The 11366-nt window shown below is 37.0% G+C and overlaps 1 protein-coding gene across 6 annotated transcripts in view; it reads right to left on the minus strand.

Annotated features, from left to right (window-relative positions):
* Window positions 1-11366, minus strand: part of Astn2 (astrotactin 2) — a 1030147-nt gene that overhangs the window by 182446 nt on the left and 836335 nt on the right. The gene's annotated exons all lie outside the window — the stretch shown is intronic.

An 11366-nucleotide genomic window follows, 5' to 3' on the forward strand; every position in this document is an offset into this window, starting at 1 on the left:
GTTCTGTCCCCTACACTCTCTGCAGGGATTGTAGCTGCAGGGTTTCACCCCAGGTCTGTATGCCAGGCCTTAGCTGAATCTAGAGGGGACTATATGGAGTAGGGGGGAGAGGCAGGTCTCCCTCACACTCACTAGGCCTCGGCTAGGACTGGATCTGGGGGTTCCCAGAACACGGCAGAAATTTCTACTCAGGGGGAAGGGTGGGGGCAGTACTACAGAGTCATCGGGGGCGTCCCAAATGGGTGGAAAAGGGTCTCACCCACGCTGTGTCTGCGCTGGGACCAGTAGGTCCCACCGGCGCAGGGTAGCAGGAAGCTTTCCCACACACTCACCGGGCCTGGGCTAGGACTGGGTCTAGAAAGTATATTTTTAACTGAGTAATAATGAAAACTCGATTTAATGAATTATATGGATATCACTAATGAAGTAATTAAAGAGAATTCTTGTATCACAGGAAAGATCTTAAATCAGTAATCTCAGTTTTCATCTTAAAATGAAAGTGGTGGGAAAGAAGGAGGTTTCTGGAGGAGAGGGCAGGGCAGTAGTAGGGATAAGCACAGGAGAGGGAGGGATGGAGGAATTCTAATTAAAGCAAAAAATAAAAACATCCCAGCAAAACTGGAAGAGAAGTTACCTTCTACACTACAGAAACATCTTTTGTCGCCTACAGAAGACTAAATATCAGTATACCTAAAATTGGCAGTCTAATATTAGAAGTAAAACTGTCCTTATCACTTCTGCTCATTACAGTCCAGGAAGCTCTTATCAGAACAGTTAGGCAGGGAAAGGAAATAAAAGTTTTGCAAATTAGAAAAGAGCAGCGTAATTATCTCTCAAAAGGACACGATCTTGTACATATGTTAGAAAGCACTTAGATTACCTATGTGTGGAAGAATGTAAATGTAAAGAATTTTGAAAAGATGTAATGAAAGAATAAGGGGGAAGTGCAATGAGGTGAGCTCTTATCTTTCCAAGTCTTGGAATGTCAAATGATCTTATTATAGCAGCTATTTCAAACACTGATTTAGAGTATAAGCTGATAATTTAAGTACTGTTGTTTCCCTCGTCATCTGTGCTCTACAAACTTCCACTATGAAAGAAATAGCACTCCACAAACACAAAACATGCACACAAACACGAACAAAACCCCATCTCACCCTTCACAGGTACTGACAAATCTAAATCTCATGCATGTGAAAATAAAAGTGCAAGAACATGAACACTAATACACATACACCTAAACTTGCACATTTGTACAGTCACATAATCTTGCACAAGCACGTGCAATACACAAATAGAGTCAAAACCTGGAAAGAATAAACAAAATCCAAAGATGATGCAGAAAAAGTTGCCAGATTACTGTTCCATGATTTGTCCCTCTCTGCAAATGGGGCCCTCTCCAGCCTGTGCTAGCTCGTTCGTAGCCAATAACACCAAGGAAGTCATATCAATCCCACAACTCCAAGCACCAACAACGACATCTATAACCAAGGTTCTGTCTAACCAATTTCATATTCACAGCCCTGCTGTACCCATTTCTCCCTAGTTTCAGAGAAAGCAAAACAAAAATAGCTCAAAGGAAAGTAAGAAAGGTAGGAGAAAAGATGGAGCTAGAAAAAAATGAAACAATAAAGGCCTCATTTATTATTCAATTTTTCATAATAAATATTGGTCTTTGTTTTATTTTAAAGAGAATAAAAAGAAAAGTTGGACACAATGAGAGCAGTCCTCAGAGGGAAATTTAGAGTGGAGAATTCTCACACGAGCAAAACAGAACAAGCACAAACAATGCTGTGCCTCATTATTCCTTCATTCTACAAATATTTAAATGGCAGACTATATCGTCAGCACTGGGAATTCAATCTTACTGAAAACACACTAGCAAGCATACTAGGAATTGAACAAAATAGCAAGCAAATATACTTTAATTCTTTTTATTTTATTTTATTGGCAGAACCAGGGATTGAACTCAGGCCCCTGTGCTTGCCAGGCAAGTGCTTATTCCAGTGAGCCATCTCCCTGGCCCACTTTAATTTTTCCAATAATCCCAGTCTTGATCCTGGTTTACAACTGTGAATCAGAGGAGACATCACAACTTGGATTACGTTGGATTAGTCTGTTACCTGATTTGTGTAAAGAACAAGATAAACACAAATCGTCTTTTTTAAAATGCATTTAGTACAGGGCTTAAGAGGTCTCAATATACAGATCAGACTCTTAGTGATCCTCCTGTTTTCAACCTCCCAAGAGCTGGAATTACAGGTGCACACCACCACGCCCAGGTCTCATTTTCCAGGTTTCCGGGGGGGCGGGGTGGCACAGCACGCTGAAGATGGAACTCTGGTTCCCTGTGCCTGCCTAAGTAGGTGCTTAGGCTGAGGTCTCTGACTGGGCCTTAACCCTCTTAAAGTTGTGGAGTTTTGGGGAGATCTAAATTAAATACGTAGCTCATTGCATGGCACAGAAAGTGGATTCCCTGGCAGTTTTCTAACTGGAAAAAGAACAATTATTGAATGCAAATCTTAACCAAGAGCAGAAAATGTAAAACCCTAGTACAGATCACAAGTGGTTTCTGATGTTCTTGGCAATATCAGGAATTTAGAACTCCAAGGCCAGGGAGATAGCTCAGTAGAATAAGTGCCCATTTGGCAAGCACATAGTCCTGAGTTCAATCCCCCGTACCAAAAAACCAAACAAACAAAAAAATTGAATTCCAAGGTAATAGTCTGAGTCAAAAGCAAATGTGCCTCTCTTAAAAGTTATCCTCCTTAAATACACCTGCATCCTCAAGGCATTTCCAATTTTTTCTTCTCTAGCAGCAGTTTATAAGGAATACCACCATATACAAACACCCTTAGAAAGGTAGGTGGTTAGAATTTCTTCATCTCAATACCAGAGATAACATATTTATAGACCAACTCTTTAAAACATGAGGCCTATAGGCCTTCCCAAACAGAAGATATTCAAATCCCTTTTATAATCAACTAACATTTTCATATATCACTTTATTTTTTATTTTAAAAAGAAAAAGCCAATAGAATGATATAAAATTTCTATACAATATGGTAAGAGAGTAATAATGGTTAGTACACTGTTATTGTTATCTTTGAAATAGTTGCTCACATTACAAAATATGGGCATAAAAATGGTCAAATGATAAAAGCATAAATCTTCTTTTCAATGAACTAATAGAAATCAGCAGCATACCTATCATAATATTTATTTAGTTTTCCTTTTTTTCTCCTTTTACTCATCCTCATTCTCATTTCTCTTTCATTTTGAATAGTTTCTACCCATTTCCTAGTATCTATTATACATTTTGGATTTATTTATTCTTTTAGCTTCTTACAGTAGGCAGAAAATATATTTACACGTGCAGGGCTGACTACTTTCACTTATGAAGATGGTCTTAAGTTGCATCCATTTACATATAAAAGTTTCAACTCTATCCTTCTTTATAGGTGAGCCATACTCCACTGTATAAAAATACCACATCTTTTTTTATTCATTCTTCAGTTGAAGAGCATTTGGGTTGTTTCCAAGATTTAGTTATTACAACTTGTGCTGCTATAAATGTGGGTGTACATATATACCTTTGGTATGATGCTTTTAATTCTCCTGGAAAAATACCAGAAAAAGAATAGTTGCATAGTATGGGACATTTAATCCTAAATTTTTTAGGCATCCCCACACTGATTTCCATAGTGGTTGTACCAGTCTATACTCCCACCAATGGAGAAAGCAGGGCTCCTTTTACCCCACAGTCTACCCAACATTTGTTATTGCCTGATTTCTTGATGACAGCCATTTTTCTGTGGTGATATAGAATTTTAGTGTTGTTTTAACTTGCATCCCTCTAATACTCAGTGATATTGCACATTTTTATATACTCATTTGCTATCTCTATTTCTACATCTTTGAAGTGCATATTAGTTTCAGAAGCCCATTTCTGGATTAGGTCTTTAAGCTTGGGGGCTTTTTTTTCTCAGTTCTCATATTCTAGATATAAGTCCTTTGTCTGAGGGACTATTGTCAATATTTTTTTCAGACTCTGGGTTGTCATCTTACTCTATTGGTGGTTGCTTTTGATGTACAAATGCTTTTTAATAAAATGAGATCCCAGTTGTTGATTCTTAGAGTATTTCCTGTGCAACATGGGTTTTGTGTGTGAAGTTTCTGCCTACACCTATGTCTTGGAGATTTCTACCTACTTGTTCTTCCAGGAGAGTCAATGTTTCTGCTTTAATATTTTGATATTTGATCTATTTTGACTTTAGTTTTTGTGCATGGTGGTGTGGTCTAGTAATAGTCTTTGCATATAGACAGCAGCCTTTCCAGCATCATTTATTAAGGAAGGTATCTTTTTTCTAGAGAATATGTTTGGCCCCTTTGTCAAAGATAAGGAATCTGAATGTGTTTGTGGTTGCATCTGCATCTTCTAATCTGCTCCACTGATCCTCAGTTCTGTTTATCATAATAGCTTTACAGTACAGTTTTAGGTGAGGGGCTGTGATTCCTCTAGACTTGACTTCACTGCCTGGGATTTCTTTTGCTATTCTAGATCTCTCCTGTTTGAGATGAATTTTATGAATGTTTTCCCTAGTGCTGTGAGGTATGCTAATGATGGTTTGATCGGGATTGCATTAAATCTGTACAAGAATTTTGTAAATGTGGCTATTTTCATTATGTCAGTTCTTCCTATCCATTAGTAAGGGATAACTTTCCATTTTATTTCTTTTATTCATTTTTTTTAATTTTTAGGACAAGGTGTAAAGGGTTTCAATGCATATATCAGACTCATAGTGATCCTCCTGTTTACGCCCTCCCAAGTGCTGGGATTACAGGCATGCACTGCCATGCCCAGTCTCAATCACCATTTCAGTGCACCCAGGAGATGAGGCCAACATGGCATGCCCAGGGATCAAACTCCCGGCCTCTGCATTTGCCTAAGCAGGCGCTTTAATCCACTCAGCTATTTGGCTGGCCCTTCTGTTTGCTGATATCCTCTTCAATCTCCTTTTTCAAAGTATTGCAATTTTTAATGTATAGATCTTTTACTTCCCTTGTTAGCACTGCATTTTTCATATGCTATTGTGAGGGTTGTGGGTTCTATAATTTCTCTCAGTAAGTTGTTGTTTGTGTACAGGAATGCTATTAATTTTTGAGTGCTGACTTTGTATCCTGCTGCACTACTGAATTTGGTCACTAAATCTCGAAGTATTTTGGTGTAATTTTGGGGGTCTTCCATGTAGAGTATCATATAATCTGCAAAACAGTAATTTAACTTCTTCCTTTCCAATCCTTATTCCTTTTTTCTTTTTCTTATCTAATTGCTCTGGCTAGCATTTCCAGAACTATACTGAATAGGAGTTATGACAGTGAACATCTTTGTTTGATTCCTGATTTTAGAGTGAAAGATTTTAGTTTTGTGCCATTTAGTATGATGCTGGTGTTGATTTGTCATAGATGGCTTTCATTTGGTTCAGGTAAAGAGAGTACATTCTGATTTTCTAGAGTTTTATCATGAGTGAGTGTTGGGCTTTCTTAAAAGCATTTTGTGCATCTATTGAGAAAATCATGTGAATTTTTTTTTACTTTGGTTATGTCAATATGCTATATAACATTTACTGATTTACATATATTGAACTCTTTTTGCATTCCTAGGATGAATCCCAATTGGTCATGTTGTATAATCTTGATTTCAGGCTGCATCCTGTTTGCTACTATCTTATTGTATCTATGATCATTGGGGAGATTGGCTCGTTCTTTTTTGGCTGGGGGCTTAGACTTCCTGATTTTAGAATCAAGGTAATACTTGCTTCTGGGAATAAATTAGAGAGTATTGCTTCCCTTTCAAATTCATTGAAAAGTTTGATGAGTATTAGCATTAAATCATCTCTAAATTTCTTGTAGATAAATGTATGAGGACCTGGGCTCTTTTTGGTTGATATGTTATTGGATTTTTAAAAATAATTTTGAGAAACAAAGAGCAATGAGACAGTTTCAAAACCGATTAGTAGGACAATTTCAATAATTCATACATTGTATAATGTTGTCTTCTAGTGGTTACTCATAGTACAAGATACAGACATGATATCCTGTCCACAAACATTACTAGAACAAATATTTCTATTCACCGAATTAAGAGAAAGTAGCTGTATATCTATCCTAACTACTTTGAATATACAGATACAAAATGGTCCTTCATTTGTATCTCCTTTTTTTGTTTAGTATGTTGATATGTTGTTAATACATTGTCAATCTCATTAACTGATATTGGGTTATTCTGAATTTTTATATCTTTTATATTCATCTTTGGTAATTCATATGTATCCATGAATCTGTCCATTTCTTTTGTGTTTTCCATCCTATGATAGTAAAGATTTTTGAAGTAGGGATTAAGAAACTTCTAAATTTCCACAGAATCTGTAGTGATTTTACCCTTTTAATTCTTGAATGCATGAATTTGAATCTTTTCTTTCCTTTTAATTGGTAAGGTTGGTTAAACATTTATCAGATTTATTTATTATTTCAAAGAACTAACTCTGATTCATTAATTCTTTGTATTGTTTTCTTAGTCTTCATTGCATTAATTTCTGCTCTGTTCTTTATAATTTTCTCCTTTGTATGGGCTTTGGGTTTGTCTTGTCCTTCATTTTCTAGAAACTTGAGGTGCAACATTAGGTTATTTGTGCTCAGTCTGTGTTCCTGATGTGAAGATTCACCACTATACATTCTCCTCTTAGAACGTCTTCCATTGATTGCATCCCATTCCAATGTTATATATGCATTCACATTTAGTTATAGATACTGTTCAATTTTTTCATTAATTTCATCTGTGACCCACTGGTTGTTTAGGAGAGTATCATTTAATTAACATGTGTTCATGGAATTTTTGTGGTTTCTTTTTCCATTAATTTTCAATTTCATTACACTATCATTAGATAATAGGCATGGAATAAATTCATTTCCTTTACTTTTACTTAAGCATGTTTTGTGGGATAGTATATGATCTATTTTAAAGAACATTCCATGTGTACCTAAGAAAAATGTGTATTCTGATGAATTCACATGGAACACTATGTAAAGTCCTACTAAGCCCGTTTGTTCACAGGTTTGGTTCACTTCTGATATTTCTTTGCTGATTTTTGTCTAGTTGGTCTATCTCATTGTGACAATGGGGTGCTAAGATCACCCATTAAAATTTTGTTACTGCTTCTTTGATTATTCATGTCTATTCATATTTGTCTTACACAGTTGTGTGCTCCTGTATTTGCTGCATACATATTTATGATTGTTATCTTTTCCCCTTGAAGTTTCCCCTAACAGGTATATAGTGACCTTCTGTATCTCTTTTGATCATTCTTGGCTTAAAGTTCACATTGGCTGAAAATAGAATTTCTACCCCTGCTTTTTGTCTGAGTTCCTGTTGCATGGAAGATTATTTTCCATCCTTTGATTTTCAGTCTATGAATTTATTTTTGAGTTAAATATGTTGCTTGATACAGCATATTGTTGGATTTTATTTATTGATCCATTCTGCCAGTGTTTCTTTTAATTGGTAAATTGAGTCCATTTACATTGGTGGTTATAATTTATATGTATTGGCTTACCATTGTCATATTTTTCTGATATTAGTTCCCTGCTTTTCTTGTTTAATTGCTTTCCTTGCCTGGTGGTTTGTTTCTGTTGTTGTTCTTGGAAATGTGCTTCCCCCCCACCCCCGGCTCAGCTAGACATGGGCAAGGCTGTCAGGGCATGTGGTGTCAGGGATCAACTCATGGATATCTGTACCTCTTCAACATTGCCTATGCAGGTGCTTTAGATCACTGAGCTATCTCAGCAACCCAGTGTGGTAATTTTTAATCTTTATCTAGAATAACTTTCAGTACTCTTTGTAGGGTTAGTTTGATGGTCATGGATTTGTTCAGTCATTCTTTGTTATATAATTATCTTATTTCTCATTAATTTTGAAAGGTAGTCTTTCAGAGTCCGTCATTCTTGGTTGGAAGTTATTTTTTGGGGGGACTTAAAATATTTCACTCCAAGCTCTTTTTGACTCGAGGGTTTGTGCTGAGAAGTCAACATGATTCTTATGGGTTTTCTTTTACAGGAGATCTGTTTCTCTACTAGCTTTTAATATTCTTATAATTCTCTCATGCTGAATTTCTGGAATATTGATTACTATTTTTTCCATAATTTTATTGAGAAATAAATGGCAATGAAACTGTTTCAAACCAAATTGGTAGGACAGTTCCAATAATTAACACATTGCATACCATCTTCCTAGTGCTTAATTGTGGTACAAGTTGCAGACATGATAGCCTATTTACAACCACTATTAGAACAAATACCTCTATTCATTGAAATAAGAGAATGTAGCTATATATCTATCCTAACAATTTTGAATACTTAGATACAAAATGGTCATTCATCTGTATCCCCTTTTTTGTTTAGTTCCGTCACTTAAATATTATAGGTATGTGAACACAGCAAAATATTCCAAAATAGTCCAGTAGTCCATAATAGTACTGAGTCTTTCACTTGACTGGCAATGTCAGAAGTTGTTGACATGAGTCACCTACAGATCAAGATAACAACATGGCTTTACTACTTATATTTCATTTTTATACTTTTATGCTAGATGGTGAAGACCAAGATAAAGCAAGACCTATGCAACAAGAATTGTAGCTTTTGGATCTGATAAGGTCAGACAAATCCCCTCAGGATTTCTCCTGAGACCCTGTACCTCAGATTGTAAATCCTTTGTCAGTGTCAGCTATGTGGATGAGTCACGGCCATTGCTTGGCCAATTTGCTCTCTGTGAAAGCCTGGGAAAATGCTTTCTCTATGTGTGACTCTCCTTAGGCACACTCTACATTATCTATCCCTTTCCTCTTTGGCTCCATAATCTCCTTGATCAGATAATTTGGGACACAACTGAGTTACATGATGTTACAGTACAAGTTCTCATCTGTCCTGAGTCTTAATTGACCTTGGAAGGCTAGGGCCAAACTGTTGGCTTTCTTTGCGGCTCTACTTTTTCTCTAATAATTGGTCTGCAAACTTAGGTTGTTAATCCTCCACAAGAGAAGGAGGATTACTGTTATTACCATACAACCTACGCTGTTGACCTTAACCTCACAATCTGTCTGAATATCAAATATCTTAGGCATATCATGGAACAGGTATTTTTCATCAAGTATTGATATGTTAAACTTTAAGTCCCACAGAATATGATGAAAACAATTTTTAAATTAAAATATATTTTTAAAAAGGAATAAAGAATTAAATGTTTACACATAAGTCCAGAAATCTAACCATATACAGCATTGTTGCAGGACATTCCCACAACACTCCTTTTCCTGTCTCCTGCCTTCATTCACCAGTCCCTTCCTTTTTAAACAATCATCTACCCAAGAGACAGCATGACAGCAACTGGCAAGTCATGGCAAGCAGCCTGTATTCAGAAGACCAGGTGTGACAGGCACTCTAAGCATGAACGTACTATTAAAATTGCTATCTTCAGTGCAGTTGCTTAGTTCACAGGTGACAGTATATATAGTTAGTCAAGGTGAGAATCTTTCCAATTAAGTGCTAGATTTGAAAATCTTCTGAAGATCCTTGGGATCACTGCCTTACGCATCTTGTACACATAACTGTATGGCTTGCCACTGTCATTTTTCCTAGCACTTCTCTGTACTTTTCATTGTCTAGACCTCAACTTCTTGTTTTCCTTTTAATTTACACATATGAGTCTGGTTTATTTCACTTATGAGTATATTTTCAAGTGGCATCCACTTCAATATAAAGGCTTTGAGTTTATGATTTCTTTTAGCTGAGTAATACTCCACTGTATAAAAATACCATATATTTTCATCCATTCCTCAGGTGACGGACATCTTTGTTGTTTCCAAGATTTGGCTACCACAAATTGTGCTGCTATAAACATAGGTATAAATATAGAACTATGATATGATGTTTTCAGATATTCCAGGAAAATTCCCAGTAGGGGAATAGCTGGTTTAAATGGGATTTCCAGTCTTAGTTTTCTAAGGAGTCTCCACACTGATCTCTGTAATGGTTGCACCAAACTACATTTCCACCAGAAATGGAGAAGGAGTCTTTATTCCCCACAACCTCTGCAACATTTCTTGTTGGGTGATTTCTTTATGATAGCCATTCTTTCTGGGGTGAGATGATATCTCAATGTTGTTTAAATTTGCATTTCATGGATGGCTAGTGATGTGGAGCATTTTTTCATATATTTATTTGGTTCTTTAATTTCATTCTCTAAGAAGTATGTGCTCATTTCAGATGACCATTTCTGGATTGGGTCTTTAAATTTTTGGGCCCTAGTGTTTTTTAGTTCTGTATAAATTCTAGAGAGCAGACCATTGTGTGAGTACTTATTTGTCATGATTTTTTCCAAATTTGTGGGCTGTCTTTTCACTTGGTAATTTCTTTTTATGTGCAAAAACTTCCCAATAAGAGGACATCCCAGTTGATAATTCTTTCAAGTGTTTCCCGTGTGATTTAATTTTTGTCATAAACTCTTTGCCTACCCGTATGTCTTCAACAGTTCCTCCTACTTTCTTTTCCAGGAGATTGAGTGTTTCTGATTTAATGTTTAGATCTTTAGTCCATTTTGACTTTAGCTTAGTGCATGATGCTAGACCTGGGTCAAGTTTTAGTTTTCGGCATGTAGAGAGCCAGTTTTTCCAGCACCATTTATAAAAGAAGCTATTTATCTTCCAGTGAGTATGTTTGGCCCCTTTGTCATAGATCAGGTGGCTGAGTGTGTCTGTAGAGGCTTCAGCTTCTTCTAATCTATTCCATTGATCCTCACGTCTATTTCATAACCAGTACCATGCTGATTTATCACAGTAGCCTTCTAGTATAATTTCAAGTCAGTAATGCCTCCTGCCTTGTCTTTGTTGCCCAGGATTACCTTTGCTATTCTAGGTCTTTTCTGGTTCCAAATAAATTTTAGGAATGATTTTTCTAGGTCTGTGATGTATGTTGGTGGTAGTTTAATAGGGATTGCATTAAATCTGTACAGAGATGACCCAGGGCCTTTTGGATCCTGAATAGACCCAGAGCGCAGCCCTGGCAAGTGAATGAGACTGCCCGGGGCTGCAGGATCCTGAACAGACCCAGAGCCCAGGCCCAGAGAGTGAGTGAGAGGACCCGGGGCCTACGGGATCCTTATTATTAGACCCAGAGCGCAGGCCTGGCGAGTGGGTGAGACGACGGAGGGCCCATGGATCCTGAATAGAAGGAGAGCGCAAGCTCGGCATGTGAGTGAGACCACCCAGGGCCCACGGATCTTCATTCAACCCAGAGTGCAGGCCCAGGGAGGAACC

The sequence above is a fragment of the Octodon degus genome, unplaced genomic scaffold (genome assembly GCF_000260255.1).
Source record: "Octodon degus isolate 3935 unplaced genomic scaffold, OctDeg1.0 scaffold00137, whole genome shotgun sequence".
In the NCBI taxonomy this organism is placed as follows: domain Eukaryota; kingdom Metazoa; phylum Chordata; class Mammalia; order Rodentia; family Octodontidae; genus Octodon; species Octodon degus.